The 14,816-nt window shown below is 41.9% G+C and overlaps 2 long non-coding RNA genes across 4 annotated transcripts in view; one reads left to right on the forward strand and one right to left on the reverse strand.

The window, feature by feature from the left end:
* Nucleotides 1-10,898, forward strand: part of LOC141584543 (uncharacterized) — a 41,521-nt gene extending 30,623 nt beyond the window's left edge. The window contains exons 3-4 of the long non-coding RNA XR_012517617.1: nucleotides 10,043-10,173; nucleotides 10,761-10,898. This is a non-coding gene — a long non-coding RNA (uncharacterized LOC141584543). The remainder of the gene's footprint in view (nucleotides 1-10,042; nucleotides 10,174-10,760) is intronic.
* Nucleotides 4,602-14,220, reverse strand: LOC120364265 (uncharacterized). 3 transcript variants are annotated; one of them, XR_005579565.2, is made up of 5 exons: nucleotides 13,851-14,220; nucleotides 10,725-10,834; nucleotides 8,443-8,503; nucleotides 8,056-8,184; nucleotides 4,602-6,836 (listed from the first exon to the last, which is right to left on the reverse strand). It is a non-coding gene; the product is annotated as an uncharacterized LOC120364265 (long non-coding RNA). The 3 variants fall into 3 exon arrangements; XR_012517616.1 differs by lacking the exon at nucleotides 8,443-8,503 and having other exon boundaries at nucleotides 4,602-5,838; nucleotides 6,764-6,836; nucleotides 13,851-14,215; XR_012517615.1 differs by lacking the exon at nucleotides 8,443-8,503 and having other exon boundaries at nucleotides 13,851-14,210.
* Between the last annotated feature and the right edge of the window lie 596 nt (nucleotides 14,221-14,816).

Raw genomic sequence — 14,816 nt, forward strand, 5'->3', positions numbered from 1 at the left:
AAGTGGTAACATTTTTTGAACTTCTCTCCAAGCTTGACTGAAGCACCCTTTCATTAAGAGTCTTTACTTGCCGTGACTGTGGGGTTGATATTATTGCCACCAATACAACAATGACTTTTTGAAAGCAATAATAAAAACTTCATTCCACTGTAGTTAGTTGTAAGGACTTGCTACAAAGAGGATTTGCCAGTGTTGGCCTATAAGCCACCATGCCAGTTTCTGTAAAGAAGAACGATGACAGATTCAGAGATTAATAATGGCTGTAAGGCTTTCTTCCTTGTATTCATGTCCTGTGTGATCTAAGGAGGTCCACACCTCAGTTTCTTGTTTCCTCTAAATAGGGACAATACTGGCTTTAACTTATCTTTTCAAAAGATTTTGCTAGAAAACTAGAAAAATGACTATGTAGTGAATGTAAATGACCACCAGGCCCAGCAACCCAGCACACAAAAGTTGCTTAATTAAGGCTCTGGCAGCCAGGTGTGGTGGCTCATACCTGTACTCACAGCACTTTGGGAGGCTGAGGCAGGCAGATTGCCTGAGCTCAGGAGTTCGAAACCACTCTGGGCAGCATGGTGAAACCCCTTCTGTACTAAAATACAAAAATAAAAATAAATTAGCTGGGCATGTTTGTATGCGCCTGTAATCCCAACTACTTGGGAGGCTGAGGTGGGAGGATTGCTTGAGCCCAGGTGGTAGAGGTTGCAGTGAGCCAAGATCGTGCCACTGCACTCCAGCTTGGGCTACAGAGTGAGTCTCTGTCAAAAAACAAAACAAAACAAAAAAATGGAAAAAAAAAAAAAGGCTCTGGCTAATGTATTAGAAATCCAAGTCAAGAAGAGGGAACTCTTTGATGACCAGTCCAGACTGACTGGTAGAAGCTTTCTCAACTGGCATATACACTTGTCATTTCTCCTGGCAGGTTTCCCCATGTTGTTTGTTTGCAGTGACATGACCTGCTGGTGCCTGGAGACAGGGCAGGGCAGAGAAAGCTTTGGAATCCATACGGCTCATTGCCTTCCCCCACTCCAACAAAGCTTTGTCCTCCGGCCCTGTCTCTGGGGCCCTGGGATCAGGTTGCTGGCTTTCAGGTGCCAGAGAGACACTTTCATGTTTGCTCTCCTACCCAGACTGTGCTCTATTTGTCCTTACCCCAGGTGGGGTGGCAAGTGACAGAGGCTGTTGTGAAATGAATTACTCTCCTTCCTCCCCTGCCTTTCTTTCCTCTACCCGCTCAAACCACAAGAATATTTTGGCTTTTTCTCATCACTTAGGGTTTATGTTGTAGATTTGTGTCTGTTATTGTTCAACGCAAATAGCCCAGAAGTTAGGGTAGGAGGGCAATCTTTAAAGGCAAGCTACTCTTGGGGACATGAGGGAATGCATGGAGCTGCCTGTGCTGGTAATGGTGACTTTCTTTTGATCCTAGCCCATGCAGTTGGTAGTGCCCCAGGGTTTCCATCCTGGTCCAGGTCTTATTTTCCACTCTCCTCAGGTATAAGATATTACCTCTCTGAGTACTTTCCATGCCCCTAACAGCTGGCAAATATTCCTGGTCTCGCTGTTTACCTCTCCTGCGTATGCCCCAATGACATGACCCACTGGTGGCTGTAGGATATTTTCCTGAGGATATATTCTTTTTGAAGAGAACATCTATTATTCTTAAAGATGACAGAGCTTCTACATGAAGGAGGAACTTCTGTGTTACAAGTTAATTGAATTGATAGAAATCGAGGTCAAATTGGTTTAAGAAAAAAACAAAAACAAACTAAAAACAGGTAGACAATGCTTCACATAACTGAGAAGTTCAGGAGTGGAGATTAATGAGAGTGTTCAGAAATGCACTAACAAAGATGGAGGCTGCCTGCTGCTCAAGTTGCCAGATTTAGCAAATAAAAACAGAGATTTAATTTTCCAGTTAAATTTACATTTCATATAAATAATGAACAACTTTATTTTTTTTTGGTATAAACATGTCCCTGTACTGCTATCTCTATTTTATTGGCTAACTCTACCTGCTACCGTATGTCAGCTCTCTCCTTCCTGTGTTGAGATTACTCTCTGGCAGGCTCTAGCAAGAGGTGACAGAGTGGTGTCCCTAGACTACATTTCAAGGCTTAGGAACCATTGAAGAAGAGCCTCTCTTTCCCAGGAGTTCCGGCAAAAATTCTAGGCTTGTAGCTCATTGATCCCGCTTGGGTTCTGTGGCCACCTTGGAAGCAAACACTCTGTCCAAGGAGGTGAAATGCAAGATATGTCTGTACCATATGTCTACCTCTACAACTAGGGTATAGATTGAGCCCCATCCAAACCACTTGAATGAAAACAAGCTGGAGTGCAGTTTTCATTCAAGTTCTAGAAAAAAAAAAAAAGATGGGAATGAAGAAAAAAACTATCTAGAAAAAAAAAATAACAAGTTTGACCCATTGAAGGAACAAATTATACTCTTGAGTCAAGAATTAGGAATTGAATTAAACTAAAGAAAAAAAGAAACCAATAGCATAATAATCTAAGTGTTATTATATTCCTGCTTCCAGGAGAAATCTTAACGTACACTCCTTTTGGAAAACTGGATTATATTGTCTTCTGTAGAGAAAATAGGCAAAACTTCACTTTGTTTTATGATTCAGTCATCAAGTTGGTTTTTGTGAATAAACTCGAGGTTCCCGCCTCCCCCCAGAACCAGCCCCATCCTCCCAAGGTGCCTGTGTGATTGCACCTGCCCTTCTACCTCACACAGCCTCATGCCTTTTGTCCTGGGGTCTTCTCTTCCAGGGTGAGTTTGTCCTTTCCTTTCCTCAAATACCAGGAGCCAGAGACAACAGCTCAGCCTAAAATTTTCCTTTTATTTGTTCTCATTCTCCTCATCTCTATAGAAGATATTATTTTCCTGATTTAAAAAAAAAATCCTCATGGAGGAACCTTAAATGTATATTGTTAAACCTGTCTGAAAACTACATCCTGAATGATTCCAACTATACGACATTCTGGAAAAAGGAAAACTGTAGAGACAGCAGAAATACCAGTGGTTATCAAAGGCTGGTGGTAGGAAGGGATGGATAGTTAGAGCACAGAAGATTTTTAGGGCGGTGAAACTATTCTGCGTGCTATTGTAACAGTAGACACATGACATCATGTCTTTATCAAAACCCATAGAACTGCACAATAAAGTGAACTCGAATGTAATCTATGGACGTTAGCTAATAATAATGTATCAATATTGGTACATCTTACTAATGCAAAGATGTTAAAAATAGGGTAAATTGTATGTGTGTGGAAGGAAGGGAGTATATGAGAACACTCTGTACTTTCTGCTCAACTTCTATGTAAACTTTTAACTACGCAAAAAATAAAGTTTATCAACTTAAAAAACTTCTTTTATCCCAAATATTTTTTTAATTTACTGTTTCAACTATCTCTGATTCTCCCTTAAGGAAAGTTTGAGTTGAAAGTGACTTAAATTTGCTAAGTGTCAAATTTAGAATCACAAATACCAAATTTAGAACTCCAGATATGTCCTCAGCTTTTCAAAATATTTTGTTAAAATAAAACACAAATTTACAGTTTTTACTAATCAGAAATCATTGGCACATGTTCATTCAAACACGAAATTGAGTCTTGGGCAAACTTCAAGTTAACAAGATGTTCTTGTTTCCTTAAATTCTGTTCTTTCATATCATAAGGTCTTGGTTGTTCTCTCCCTGTGCCTTCTTGCTGACCTGAACTGAGTCCATAAGAAATTTATGTAATTTCCTGGTGAGCAGGAATCTTGAGCATAACTTTGAAAGGATCCCCTTCTCTTGGCCTTGTTGGGAAGAACTTTGTTGCCATCCGTCACTGACCCCTCTTGACCATCCTTAGATGCCCCAACTTGGGAATCCACTAAGGGTAACTCAAGAGTGTGATTCATTATCTTAAAAACCTTGGCCATACGTATCTGGGATGATCCACAAAGACTCTCCAGATATTTATTTAATGAGAGAAGCAAACCCAAACATAGAGCTGTGTGGTTACAAAAAGAATTTTAAACAAAGTCCTTGAGCAGTGTTTGACCCCTGTCTTCTATAAACAGCCTCCCTCCCAACCCCCGTCATTCTGCTGGTTATTCCAGGGGGCCAGAGTTATCTGTCTTGAGACACTGAAATCACACAGTACTGCACTTCCTCAAGGCAGAGAAACAGCCATGGACCTCAGGGAGTGCAGGGTCACAGGGAAATCTCATGGCAGGACTGTTGCAGGAGTCAGAATATTTACTCACTTTCAGCCCCAAAGGTAGACTTCTGGGCAGAGAAGTAGCAAAGGAAGGCTGCTGGGCCAGATGCCATGACAGGCATTGTGTTTGGCAATTTCTACAAGCCAGACCACTTAACTCTTGGAGACGGATATTAGGGTCCTTCGGTTCATAGATGGGGAGAATGATGGGCAAGGAGAAAAAGCAGCAAGTCCAACATGAAGTGGCAGGCGCTCACTCCTCCAGAGCTGGCACTAGCCAATGGTAATATAATGCAAGACACAACTGTGAGCCACATAGATAATTTAAAATTTGTTAAGAGCCACATTAAAAAATGTGAAATAAAGAGTCAAATGGAATTCATTTTAGTAATTATTTTACTTAGCCCAACATCCAAAATATTATCAACACATAATTAATATAAAACATGTTGAGAGATTTTCCCCTTATTTTCATTTTGTGGTGCAAAAACTTGGAAGTCTGGAGAGCATTTTACGCTTACAGTCTATCTCAATTTGGATGCCTAACATTTCCAGTTTTATGTGGTTCATGGCCTCATGCCCGACAGTGCCTTCTAGATCTGCTTTTATCTTTCGTTCCAGCTGCACCTCTCAAGGTCTGTTTTGTCCTAGTCCTTCACTGAACTGTACTTTAACACGATGCCCTTGACTTTCAGTGAAGAACAAACCTTATGAAATGTCACAGCCTCTACTGTGGAGGAGTTAGTTACTGTTACCCGATCATCCTCTGCTTCCCACAGCCTCACACTATTTAAACAAAATATTTTATTGTCGTCCTTTCAAAATGGTATGCATCCTTCTTTATCGTAATGAGTATTTTGTAGCTGATTCTGTGCTTTGTTTTGCTTTGGCTACCAGGAGGCTCAGGGCCAAACTGGACTCTATAACCATGGATAGATTTGTGATTGACTGGGAGAATATAATGACATGTTTTGTAAAATGTTCTGGACTTCATAAATATGCATTCTGTGTTCACAGTAAGGTTTTCTGTCCAGTTATGGACACTGTATATTTCTGTTCCCAGAAAAAAGGTACTATATACAATTTAATATGTGAGCAGTCCTGAAAGGATTGTTGGTAAGTTATGAGACATAAATTGCATGAAGAATTTTTAAAATTTTAACATACTTTTGAGCCTTTCAACAGATCTTTCTTGCTTGAAAATTCCTAAACTGTGCTTCCAAAATGTAGTAAGCCACAGAGTACTATTATCTCTTTCCTTGTGTGATATAAAGAAATAAAAAAAGGGAGAATAATATTTTTCCAGATGATAGGAAGAAGAGCTTTCCTTTCTCTATAGAACTAAATAAAGAAATTTTAATGCTTTCTCCTAACTTCTGTTATATTTACACAGTTGGTACCCTTCACTGTGTGCTATGGGGGCTCTACCAGAGAGATTACCACAGCTGGACCTGTTGTGTTCCTGATCCCCAAAGGGCATTTCCATGACACTCTAGAAGATGAGAAGAATCTGAAAGGAGACTTTCAAGTCTTTGGGATAATCCAGTGTAATTCCTTCATTTTATAGATGAGAAAATTATAGCTGCATCTCCCACACAGGAATGATAGCATTTGCAATGGCATTGTCTGCAATGTAAAAGGGAAATGCATTAACAGATCTTCAAGTGGAATGGAAGGCCATTTAGCCATCTCAGAGACAGGGGATTTTTTGGGATGCATTCTTTCATCCAGACTCCAAACTTCATTTACTTCAGCTCGTTTGATTTCTAATTTCTTGTTGGTGTCACCATTGCAACTCAAGCCTTACAGAACCTTTATTTCTGTTTAAAATGTATTATATTCTTGGTTTATCTTATCTTTGATTATTTGAACCACCATATGAAATTGAAGTGCGATTTTATATATATTAAGAGAAAGGAGAATAGGGAGAGGGAGAAAGAAAGGAAGATGCAGGGAGAGGTGTTAAACACCAAGATAAGTGACAAAAATAATAGCATGGCTACTCTTTCTGATTCTTCAGGCATGTACTAAGCTTGAGTCAAGATCATGCAGGTGGACGCAAAGATAAATAGACAAGGGTGTGTTTCTTGCTTTTGTGTCACAAAATTAAAATGTATAAAATGAAATCTTTTTGACCTCCCTTTTTCCACTTTACCACCAAATCTTTTGCTTATGCCTCCTCCATCTTAGTAAAATAGACCATTCTCTGGCTAGCTACATCAGCTACAAACCAGGAAGGGGTCCTTGATTCCAACCTCTCCCTCACCACCATTCCAGACTCATCCAATCATCATTCCTGATATGGTTTGGATGGGTGTCCCCACCAAACCTCACACTGAAATGTGATCTCCAGTGTTGGAGGTTGGGCCTGGTGGGAGATGTTGGATCATGGGGGTGAATTTCTTATCGATGGCTTGTTGCCATCCCCTCAGTGAGGAATGGGTACTTGCTCTGTTAATTCATGTGAGAGCTGGTTGTTTGGAAGGAACCTGGCACCTCCTCCTCCTTCCTGGCTCCCTCTCACTAAGTGATACGCCTGCTTCCTCTTCACCTTTGGCCATGATTGGAAGCTCCCTGAGTCCTCATTGGAAGCCAAGCAGATTCTGGTGCCATGCTTGTACAGCCTGCAGAAATGTGAGCCAAAATAAACCTCTTGTCTTTATAAATGACTCAGCCTCACATATTCCTTTACAGTGATACAAAACAGACTGACATAATTCCTGAGTTTCTATCTTTGAAACACAGCTCATCTGTCTCCATTTCTCTCCATCTGTACTGCCACCATGATGGGTTGACGTCCGTAACTCCAACACTTTCAATGACTTAGTGTCACATTCCCTCTTCTATTATCCATTCCTCACAAAGCAGTGAGCATGATTATGTTACCCCCTGGTCAAAGTCTTGCAATGCAGTTTGAATGAGATGCAAATCCCTTAAGGTGACCTATGAGACTCAGCCCCTTCTCACCTCTGCAGCCTCCTGTGAATCTACTCTCCTCTTCAGCAGCAGAACTCCAGTAGCACTGGCACCTTTCATCCCCTCTGTTTCGCTGTCTGTAATTAACTTTTCTATGTTTCCATATAAACAGTGCGATGTGATCTGAATGTGCAGGTTAGTTTCCATCTACATTCTAGAGGCAGCTAGGCTATATTTAAATTGCCCTGATAAAGAATCTATGCTTCAAAAATGGCCTCAGCATGTACTTTAAATATCAATTTCTGAATATGCTTTAGAAGGTATATTAATTAGTATAAGTAATGTTACAAATAACTTCTCATTGATGAAATAAAAGATAGATAGCTGAAAGTTTGTATAACCCCTCTGCCTTTGCATAAAGTATAAGAACCTGGCAAGCACAGCAATCCAGAACTTTCTGAGTGGTGTCCTTGGCCTACAACTCCATTTGGCCATGCGTACCTTTGCTTAGCAGAAAACACTGACAATAAATCTTGGTGTTGGAATATTTTTACCTCACAGTTCACATTTCAGGCAAGGTACTTGTGGGGTGGCCCAAAGGACAGAGCAGGTGGTAGGACTGTCTTTCTGTAGGATCACTGATAAATGTCTGGGCATCTAGTGGAATTTGATCTGAGGCTTCCTTCCATTGCAATATGCCACCTCGCAGGTGGTTATAGAAGAATAGCCATATGCCTAACTTCCTCTGATTAGGTAAAGAATGGGATAACTGGCTGGGTGCAGTGGCTCACGACTGTAATCCCAGCACTTTGGGAGGCCAAGATGGGCAAATCATGAGGCTAGGAGTTCAATACCAGCCCAGCCAGCATGGTGAAACCCTGTCTCTACTAACAGTACAAAAAATTAGCCAGGCATGGTGGTACATACCTGTAGTTCCAGCTACTCAGGAGGCTGAAGCAGGAGAATCACTTGAACCCAGGAGGCAAGGCAGATGTTGCAGTGAGCTGAGATCATGCCACTGCACTCCAGCCTGGGCAACAGAGTTAGACTTTGTCTCTGAAAAAGAAAAAAAAAAAAAAAAAGAATGGGATAGGTATACAGCCAGATTGACCTTAGGTGAGGCCTTGCACTCCCAAAGAGGCAGAGCTCTTTAACATCTCAGGAACGTTCTGTTGCAATTCCCTCCACCTGGAATATTCTCCCCCGTGATAGTCACCTTCTGATTTAGCCAATGTCAACTTAAATTGCAGCTTCTTAGAGTGGTGCTTGGTGACCACTCTTTCTAAGTGGGTGTCCCGTGTGTCAGCTGCTCACCTGATTGCTCTTGGATCCGTCTCTGTTCCTCTGTTCTGCTCTGAATCACAGGGAACTGGTTCTGGATGGATTTGGTCAAGGGGAGGCACTGTTAGAAAACTGGAGAGTGGGAGAAGGGGAGAAGCCAGAGCCCTTTGCTCTGTTGTGCTGTCTTTGTTGGCATCTCCAGTAGACAAGCCCTTTTTCCAGTCGTCACTGCCATGGAGCAGCACCCCTTCTTCGACCTAGCTTCCAGATAGTCTAGGTGTCTGAGCTCTAGTAGTGCCCCCTCTTCTCATTTCCTCTCCATTTTTGGGAGCAATAATGGGCTTCTCATGTTGCCAATCTCTGGTCTCATTATCTTCTATTCTTTCCATCATGTGTACAACCAATTCCTTATGTTAATCTCCTCTAAGACCTGGATGGTTTCCGTTTTCTTAATATACCCTATTATAGTAGATTATATCACCCTGCTTTGTTTTTTCTCCATAGCTATTTGATAAATTATAATTACTTGTTTATTTGTTTACTAACACCTTGTCTATTTCCTGCCTCAGATGACAGTCTCCATGAGAAAAGAGTCTAGCTATTTTTGGTCAGCCATTACATCTGTCATGCCCCAGGTGTTCCATAATAATGTATTAAAAGAACAAACAAACCTAGTGCCTGAATCTTTTAATCTTGGATCCATGAACAACTCAAAGCTTCTGTAGGTGAACTTGGGGAGAGAAATAAACCTTTTCAAGATATCAATGTGTGCATGAATTTGTGTATGAATACTTATCTCCTCATTGGCAAGAGTCCATAGCTTTCAGTAGAGTCCCAACCTATCAAAAGACCTTTGAAAGTTAAGAGACAGTGCATCTAGTGGGGGAGATGCCCACATGCATAACTGTTACTAACATGTTATGATATTAACATTAATAAAAATACTTGGGAGCACAGATTAAGAAATGACTTTCTCATTTCAGTTGTTAAAGCCAAAAACTTGTGAGTCATCCCTGACACCTCTTATTCTTCACATCTAATTCATCAGCAAGTATATCAGATGGCTCTACCATCAAAGCACTTCCAGAGTCCAACCTCTATTATCCCCCTCCTGGTCTAAGTCACCATTATCTTTTTCTATCTAAGTGTGGAGGGATGAAGAAGACTCTACTCTGGCTGCCTCAGCTCTTTCCCTTCTAGTTATAGTTTGTTCTCAACACTGCAGCTCAAAGTCCAACATGAGCCAGATCATGCTGCTCATTTGCTCAAAACTCACCAATGGCTCCCATTTCCCATAGAGGTAAAGTCAGAGTTCTCCCAAAGCTCTCTGTGATCCTGCCTGTCCCCTCTGGCCCAGCCAACCTGTCTTGTTGCTGCTTCTTGGCCAAGCCACACCCTCCCACCTGAGGGCTTTTGCTCTGGCTGATCACTCTGCTGGCATGCTCTTGTTTCACACAGCCTCTCCTTTGTTCCTTCAGCTTTTTCTGGTCTCTGCCCATATGACAAATATTGCCCCTGCTCCCCCTTCTCTTTCCTATGCACCCTGCAGTATTTTTAGTCATAGCGTGAACCACCATCCAACACACTGTAGATTTACTTATTTATTTGTTTATTGTCTGTCCCCCTCTCCTAGAACATGAGCTCCAGCAGGCCCAGCACTTTGTTAGCTTCAAGCCTGGAACAGCACCTGGTGCAAAGTAGGTTCTCAGTACATATTCACTGAGTGACTCTGATGGAGATAGCTACCACTGAGGACATTGAACAGTAAGTGAGGTTTGGAGATGCAAAGAAGGATAAGTGATAGTGAGGAGAAGGGCAAGTGGCAAGTACTCGTCAAGGCTGGACTGGGATGGAGTCTTTGCCTCCTGAATATGTTTCAGTTTCAGAATTTTAGGTTCACCCATCACCTATTTCCCCTTCCCAAGGGTGCGCCCTGCATTAGTCCATAGCTAGATAGAGATTCTACCTCACCTACAGAATTGGCTCCACCATTATTTCTTTGTATTTAGTCCATGGGTGTAAGAGGCTGAGTTCAACTGCTGGGTTAAAGGAATTCAGACTAGGGAGCTGGGTTAGCTGTTGCTCTTCCGGGGTGAGTTCTTGATATACAAGACAAATAATGCAACAGGTGACTGGGTTGGGGGCAGAGTAGAAATTCATGGTGGGAAGTAGAGTAAGCTTAAAAAGAAAACAAAACTGTGTGTGTGTCTATGTGTGTCTGTGTGTGTTTTGAGTGAGTGTGTGTGCGTGTGTGAGAGAGAGAGAGAGATTGAGAGAGAAAGGCAGAGAGAGAGCCAAGCATAACAAATACTTACCAAGAAGTTCCAGGTCATCCAATAACTCTTTTTCAGCCTCTCCCATCTGTCATCCTGAAATGCTGGTGAGATTGACTTCAAGGAACACAGTCAACTTTTGTTTTTGGAGACTGCAGGGTAAATATTGAAGATTTGGAACTGTTTGGCTCAAGACTTCAAAGCCTTGAATAAAGCTGCTGGATGGTTTGGAAGCCACCTGGCCGGAAATTTAACTTTTGCAGTTTGGGGTACTTTTTTCCCCTTCCTATCCTTTAATTCCTCTTTCCCTCCCTCCCTCCCTCCCTCCCTCCACCTCAACACCAAATTAGCAATTTGGATGCCATAAATGTAGTGTAGACCTGGGTACCAGCCAAGGTCACGAGGCTCAGTGTATAAGAAGTGAATGCCAGCTGTATTTCAGACAGGATTTCCAAGGCTGGAGAGGCAGAAGGAGGAACGATCTGAGTTTCCTGATTCTGGCTTTTCCTCCCTCTTCTACACACACATATACACACACAGTACTCTTTTTTACTTTTAATTTCCTGTTTCCATTCCGGCTCTCTCGTATCTGGATTCAGGCCTCCTCTCTGGTCCCCCTACTGATGGATGCACTAACTCAACATATATGAAAGTAAAATTAGAGAACAGTCCATTTGGAAACAAACCAATAATAATAATAATGCATGGACCAGAGTGAACTCCAGAACTTAATAAAGGCTTTTGAAACCTAAATTCACACTCTGGAGCAGGTCAAGGAGTAGGAACTAATAAATGTAAGAAACTGAGAGAATGAACTCAATCAAATATATCATGACTCTATTTATCAGAAATTAAATAAGCATGACTCTAATTTGTGAGTTTGCTAATTATTGTCTGTGTTTTCAGTATTAAAACTAAGATCAAGACGTTTCTTGTATATAACAGGAAACTATATCCAGCTATCTACATATCAATAACTGTATCTGTGTCTGTATCTACAGCTATCTATACCTGTATCCGTATCTAGTGATCTGCTTACCTGTGTAGATCTAGATGTATTATAATGTCTCAGCATTTGCATTATGTGGTCAGTGCACAGCCCACATGCATGCATGTTGGTGCAGTTCACAGTCAGGCTCAATTTCTGATTTTGAAACACTAAAGTTTCTTTATGGTGCAGAACATTGTACCACAGTACTCCAAAACTTTACCCCCATAAAAAACCTACCCAAATAGGAAAACTAAAATAAAAGCAAAGGACAGGCTGTAGCTATGCATTTGATTTAGTTTGATGGAACCCCTCCTTGTATGTTATTATAAACATTGTATTTGATTTAGGGTGATATACAAAGGGGGTTCATATACCTGGGCCCTTTTAAAACCCTAAAACAATCTCTATTTAAATAGTGGATTTATAAATGTGTATCCTTCACTCATCAAGCATGTTTGAGCATCTGCTATGTGCCAGAATGGTATCAAAACTCTGAGGATATAAAGTCAAAGGAATATAGTCTTTGCCTCAAAGAGTTCAGAGTGCCATCAGGACTTGGCTGATAGAAGTTGAAGGTGGCAGGTGCTGGGATACAGGTAGTAGGCACAGGGTACAGGGGAACCTGCAGGAAGTGGACTTGACTTCCCAGACGCTCTCTGGTGAAGGTACCTCTCCTGGAGAGGGTAACAGTGCTTTGGAAGATTCATCGGAGTTAGCCAGATAGAAGGAATGTGGTGCTCAGTCTGCATGTGTTCAGGGAGCTGTGTGTTCAGACACAGTCACCCTGGAAAGCCTTGTGCCACTGTGGTTCCCTGTCTGGAGCCTCCAGGGCAAGGGTGTGGGAAGCAGCCAGGCTGATGAGATCGTGAGTGAGAAACAGGATCTCGAAGGGTTAAAAATATCTCCAGGTAATTTGCAAACTAAAGATTACTATGCTCATGTTGGCATTTTGTAAATATTTTTCTTATCTGACTCCAGCCTATGATCAGGTCCTTGAGAATGGATCTACTTTCTATTAGTTGAAAAACAGTTCCCAGGGGAAAGACTTACTAAGTTAGATTATGTCAAATATGAAGCACCAATTAAAAGCATAACACAGAGCAAACAGAAGTGTTGAGTACAATGTATGCCAACTTTCAAAAATATTGCCAATGTTGTTACCACTGGATACCTATTGGTTTTGTGAGGTTGGTAAACTTTTAACGACTGGCAGGTTTTAAAAACCTTTGGCAATGTAACGCTAAGAGATGCTGTCTTTGAGGACTTTCAGATGAACACCGGAGTGGAGGGTTCCTTTGGCTCTGCTTCTTGGAGGAATTGTCAGGTGAAAAGAGAGGAAGAAACTTCTGGAACATCTCAAAAGGGGACAGAGAACCTTATTTGATTCAGTCTCTAGGCTTGACTTGAGGCAGAGAGGAGGTCTCTAGAGTCAGCCAGCCATGGGGGGAATGCCAGCTCTTGCTTAGCTTGCTGGCTAAGAACATTTCTCCATGCCTCACCCTCAGATACTCACTGCAACCTACCACCTGGGGCTATTGTGAGAATTAAATGTAAGTTAATGTGTATCCAGTGGTTAGATTCCTGCTTGTACCTACTGGATTCTTCATAAATGTTGACTATTATCATACTGTGTGATTTTCATTATAAATTAACTGAAGCACCTGGTACATAACTAGATGCAGTAAATATTCATTTCCTTTCTCATTCAATACTGAGAAAATAGACATGGGGTGAGAGGTATGATGGAAAGAATGTAGTTCAGGAGACAGGGGCTTGATTCAGATGGCCTGCTGATGATCCACTCAGCTCGGAATCTTTGGCCCTCCAAGCCAGGGGTCTGCCTCGGTGTGTGACTCTTTGGCTATTACTGTGCTGAGACCCCCTGCCCTGTGCATGGAAATGCACAACCAAACCTTGCATCTCAGAAAACTGTGTCCTCTCCGAGGCCAGGAAACTGCTCTGTCCACCCTATTTTCCAGGGGTCTCAAAAAATAATCTTCCTCAGTTCAAATGCATTTGCATGTCCTCCAGGTCTGACTGAGGCTAGAGGGGATTTCGTGTAATCCCTGGCTTGCTTATTTCCTCTGATTTGAAACATTCTTTCTTTCTCTCTCTCTCTTTCTCCACCCCCCCCCCCCCCAACCTCTTCCTTTCTCTTTCCCTCTCTTGATTCTTACCAGGGTCCCAAGAGGTGAAAAGTCCACTTTAGTAGGTGCCAGGTTCAGGAATTCTCACAGTCTTCTTAGGCTCCAAGGAGCCTTGAGAGTTCTCTGTCAGTACAATGGCCTGATTGTGTCACCCTGTCGCAGTCCACAGCAGGCTAGCTAAAAGCTCATCTGAAACAACCGCCTCCAACCTTAAATCCAAATACCACAGCTGCACTTCTGGAACCAGGTTTGTTTTCTCAGAATATCAGTTACAGCATTTTAAAAATGAGCAACCTCATTATCAACAGTGTTTCTGAGAAGCAAGCATTCTTGTAGAAAATGCCAGCTCTGTAAGGCTGGCAGGAGCTGCATGGCACACACATTCTCTTGCCCGCCACCCCCAGCCTTAGGCATCACCTGGCCAAACCCAAGAGTGCAGTTGAGTGAAAATGAATACCAGGACTTCATTCCTATAAAGGAGCTAGACTCCTGGGTGCCGGAAGAAGGGAGTGAGCTCTCCTTCCTTAGAGGTCCAGGAGAACAGGAGAGAAGCTTGTTTCTGTAAGGAGCCGGCCTCACTTTACCAGAGGGAATCTCGAATTTGAACCTGGGTTTTATTTTCCAGCTTTGGTATCTACTAGTTGTGTAATCTTCAGCAAATTTTGAAGTTTTCCCAGCCTCAGTTTTTTAAATCTGTGAAATGGTGGTAGTTACTGTAAGATCAAATGAAATTATACACAGGAAAAAGACTTGCAAATTAGAATGCCTCCAGATTTAAAAAGAAGTAACTTATTCCTCTTAACTTGATCTCTCCTTGTTTTATAGGTACGTGTGTGTGTGTGTGTGTGTGTGTGTGTGTGTGTGTATGTGTGTGTGCCTGAACTAATCAGGCTGCTCCAACAGGAGACCATTGACTGGTTAGCTTAAGCAATAGACATGTGTTTCTCACAGCTCTGTAAGATGGAAGTCTGGGATCAAGGTATCAGCTTAGTCAGG

Source organism: Saimiri boliviensis, chromosome 5 (genome assembly GCF_048565385.1).
Source record: "Saimiri boliviensis isolate mSaiBol1 chromosome 5, mSaiBol1.pri, whole genome shotgun sequence".
In the NCBI taxonomy this organism is placed as follows: Eukaryota; Metazoa; Chordata; class Mammalia; order Primates; family Cebidae; genus Saimiri; species Saimiri boliviensis.